The 4,700-nt window shown below is 38.9% G+C and overlaps 1 pseudogene; it reads right to left on the minus strand.

The window, feature by feature from the left end:
* Positions 1-1,815: 1,815 nt before the first annotated feature.
* LOC113340342 lies at positions 1,816-4,428 on the minus strand (annotated as a pseudogene).
* Between the last annotated feature and the right edge of the window lie 272 nt (positions 4,429-4,700).

Raw genomic sequence — 4,700 nt, forward strand, 5'->3', positions numbered from 1 at the left:
TTCGTCTCTTAATAGCAGAAGCAGCATCAAACTCATGGGAAATTCACCACTTAGACGTTAAGACAACATTCTTACATGGTGAATTGCGAGAAGATGTGTATGTTGAACAACCAGAAGGTTTTAAAGTAAAAGGACAAGAGCATAAGGTTTATAAGTTATCAAAAGCTCTATATGGTCTACGACAAGATCCTCGAGCCTGGAATACAAAGTTAGATCAAATCTTAAGAGAAATCAGATTTGTTAATTGCTCTAAAGAAATATCAGTATATAGAAGAGAAGAAAAGGGAACGCTTCTTGTGATTGCAGTCTATGTAGATGATCTATTTTTGACTGGCAACTCCCTTAAGGTGATCAATGAGTTCAAGAGAGAAATGTCATCAAAGTTTGAGATGTCAGACCTCAGAAAACTCACTTATTACCTTGGCATAGAAGTCCATCAAGGAGTAGATGGGATTCAGATTAAACAAGAAGCTTATGCAAGGAGAATCTGAAAGAAGCAGGACTTGAAACTTGTAATCCAACTAAGATACCAATGGAGTTTGGACTTAAAGTTTCAAAGGCACAAGAAGAAGCTGAGATTGATCCAACGAGTTATAGAAGAAATGTTGGATGCCTTAGATACTTGTTACACACAAGACCAGACTTGGCTTTCTCTGTGGCAGTAGCAAGTCGTTATATGCAGAGTTCACGCAAGTCTCATGGTGATGTAATAAAGCAGATATTGAGATATCTAAGAGGAACAATCAGCTGTGGATTGAAGTATGGTCGAGGAGGATCAAAGAAGATTGTTGGGTATAGTGACAGCAGTCATAATACTGACCAAGATGATGGAAAAGGTACAACTGGTCATATATTTTATCTAGGAGAAGCACCTATTACATGGTGTTCACAGAAGCAAGACACTGTAGCCCTCTCATCCTGTGAAGCTGAGTTTATGGCTGCAACAGAAGCAGCTAAACAATCAATATGGCTTCAAGAACTGTTGGGTGAAATCAAAGGAAGAGAACCTGAAAAAATTCTCATCAAGATTGATAATAAGTATGCAATTGCACTCACTAAAATTCCAGTGTTTCATGGGAAGACGAAACACATTCACAAAAGGTATCATTTCATACGAGAATGCATCGAGAATGAGGTCATTAACGTAGAACACATACCTGGAACTGAGCAGAAAGCAGATATATTGACAAAGGCATTAGCTCGGATCAAGTTTGAAGAAATGAGACAACTGATTGGAGTACAAGATATGTCACGGGTAAGGTTGAAGCTTAACGGGGAGAATGTTGGTTAAACTTCAACATAGAAGTCACTAACAAGCTGGTTAGGACAAGATTAAGAAATTGATGTAAACCTAAGAGAATTAGAAGTCAACTAGTTCTAAGAAAAGGGAATACATGTAATAAGGAAATATGATTAGAAAATGAAGTTCTAGTTCTATATATATGATCACCAAAGTTGTGGTTTGATCATATGAGCAAGATTAGATCTTGTGTTTAGTTTTGAGATATTTGCTAAACATCAATAAAGAGAGTTGTCTTTATATAAGCTAAGTTTCATCTTGCAGTTGTCATTATTTACATGATGGATTGCGCTTATACTGAATTCTATTTTCTCATGATATTTCCATTAAAGATTGGATTACCAAGTGTTCTTGTATGAACACCACATAAACAAGGCTCCTGTCATGTTCACTATAGCTTGGAGAGATATGTGTTTCTAAATATTTCAAGGAAAAAGCCTTAACTATGTCACTGCAAGAAATAACATAAGATTAGTGAATGACTCCTCCTTATACTTGTCCAACCTTGACAATCAGGATCAGACAATTAGGCCAGAAGTTGTAGTGTGTGATCTGCATTTCATCACCAATTTATTGCTTGATGATTGTTCTCTTGCCTCTGGAAATTTTTAAGCATGCAAAATCATCCCAGGAATAATTAGGAACACCGAGCAGGCTGAAAGATCTACCAGAGGCAATAATTTCTAAGGAGAGATTACAATGATTTAGCTGATACAACTTCTAAGTTTTGTAGAAGAACAAGAACTCGGGGTGAATGGTTGGGCACTGCCCCACTTTTCTCTTCAAAAATCTGTAATCTTCTTCTTTAATATACTCGTTTCTTTTCTAGCAAAATGAAATTAAATGTAGTTACGAATGAGAAAAGAGAAAGAGACGCGATACTGTTTCATATCTTATCATGGAGATTGATCACAAACTCATGGGCATCGTCAAGTAGTTTCCAAACATCCAAGTGCCCTGCCATGTTGCATTCTCTTATTATTTCATCCATGCTGCTGTACATCTCTATGATTAGTTTCCTACGCTGCAGTACAGAAGCTGCAATCGCATAAAGCAACAGGTCTTCTGTTGGTGGTGCCTTGGACCTTATTCTCCCCCAGGATGAGTTGCTTCCAATTCTGGCGCTGATAGCCGCCTGGTCTGCCCACATTACCTCCCACAGACATACTGTTTGCTCAAATGTAAGCTCTCGTCTGAAAAGAACCACCACCATCCTGTACACGAAAAAACAGTCTTCAGCCTGCATCTTCTCTAGAAGTCTGTAGAGATGGGAATCTTTAAACTTGATAATCTTGGCAACAGTGTTTAACTGCCTTCTGATTCCGACTTCGTCGAGCCTGAAGTTGTGCCTGGCTTTCTTCATGAATCCCACAAAGCACCAAAATGCCTCATAATCCTCTTCTACCATGGCAGCTACAGGCGACAAAAGGTCACTCATTCCCTGACAATATCCAATCTCGTCATCATAGAGTGCATAAGCTTCGAGTATTGCAACTAGGCGTGCTGCATGAAAGACTCTACAGGGTTCCAGGTGGTCATAGTCCTTCAACCCACTGCCTCTGCTAGACTGTGCGACTTTTCCTTGGATACAGCAGCCTGAGTTGGAGAGTAAACAATCCATTCTCCATTGGTCCTCATAGCATCAAGTCGAATGATTCTCTGCCATGTCTCGAAGTCTTCATCTCTATGGACTTTCAAACCGCCTGCTTTGGAGGATGAAGTCTTGCCATCAGTAGGCTTGTCAGGATCATTTACATCACTACTTTCAATAGCAGCAGAAGTCTGCCTACTCTCAGGTTCTTCAATAGAATCTGAGTCAGATGATTCTGTACCAGCTACAGAGACATCAACGCTTGTAATTCCACTTTCATTGTTGTCTGAGTAGGCACAATGAGGGGATTGATCATGAACCTGCTCATGTGATTCCTCACAATCTGGGCTCTCTTTAACAATAGAAGAGGATTCCTCGGCAATCACATCTTTTGAAGCAGGTGAATCTGGATCTTCGACAATACTCTCACCTTCCCCACTATTGTCTGGCACAGTGCTTGCATTTTGTTTAACACGCTCATCCTCAATGCGCTTCAAAAGATGTTTGCACTGTTTCCGCAACTTCTCAAACTGTTTTCTGCATCATGGAAAAATGAATCCCCAATCAAAATCATATAGATCGACTGGAAGAGGATGCCAAAAAGCATTTTAATATTCACATGGTTCTACCTCTTTTGCCTTCTGGTGACCTCTCTTTCTTCTTTAGTGCTGCTCAGGTCATAACTGCGGAAAGATAGCAATACAGAGGTAAGTAAAGCAAAGAAGCCTGGCCATTTAAAGACAGGATAATAACACTATCAGCACCAGCAACAAAGTAAAGTTTCTTAATTCCAGCACACAATCTAGCTATTGAAAAATTACAGATTTTATTGATCCTGCCAACTGGTTGTGCTTGTTCACAAGAATAAGGAAGACTTAGGATTATCCTCTTAAATTTGATGACGTCTGACTAACATGCTCCTAATGCTCAATCACATCTACATAATCCAGATATACGACAAACTAATAACCTAAATACCCTTAGCTTAGAATATTTCAGAAGTTCTACTACCCATGTAAAACTGTCACCTATTGATAACCTAGATGCCATGGAGCAGTAATTCTCCCTAAACTAAGAATTATATGTTATATAAACTTCATGCCTCGTGAAATTTCTAATAGCAAGACAAAGAATCTATTATAAGCGGTATCTTGAAATGTACAGCAAAGAAGAACAAGGGTTAAAAATTCTTACACTCCAAGGAGAAATGGCCAAACCTCAGCCCTAATGCTTGGATCAACACCCTGCATCGACAACGGGGAGTGAGAACTAATAGCAACAGATATGAATCAACGGTATGCATCAATGAAAACTAAAATACTGCAGTCTATAAGAAACCATGGCATAGGAAAGAACTGAAATGACTCACACCACTCCAAACTTTTTTCAAAAACTCAACTCCACCATCACTGAATTTCCCATTTTCGTCGAACAGATTTTTCCAAACTTGAAGTAACTTCATAAACACCTTTTCAGAAAATCTTAACTTTTGGTTTAGTGGAATTACTACTGAATTCCAATAATAAGTAGTTGGGTTACTCCTGAATCTGATTCTATTTCACTTGTTTGCACTCAAATACTCAATAACGTGTATTGTGTACATGTATAACTGCTGCCGAGTTATTGTGTCCAAAACAGCAGGCTGCAGAGAAATGAAGGTTTTCAAAAGTGGACTGACAGTTTAAAAACCTACTAGCAAACTACCGGCCAGTGTGCGCTAAATACAATGCTAAACCAACTGACTACGTATGACTTGTTGGGTTGTCCATGCTATTTAGGAAGGTCCCACACGCTTATCGAATACAGTCA

The sequence above is a fragment of the Papaver somniferum genome, unplaced genomic scaffold (assembly GCF_003573695.1).
Source record: "Papaver somniferum cultivar HN1 unplaced genomic scaffold, ASM357369v1 unplaced-scaffold_21, whole genome shotgun sequence".
NCBI lineage: Eukaryota > Viridiplantae > Streptophyta > Magnoliopsida > Ranunculales > Papaveraceae > Papaver > Papaver somniferum.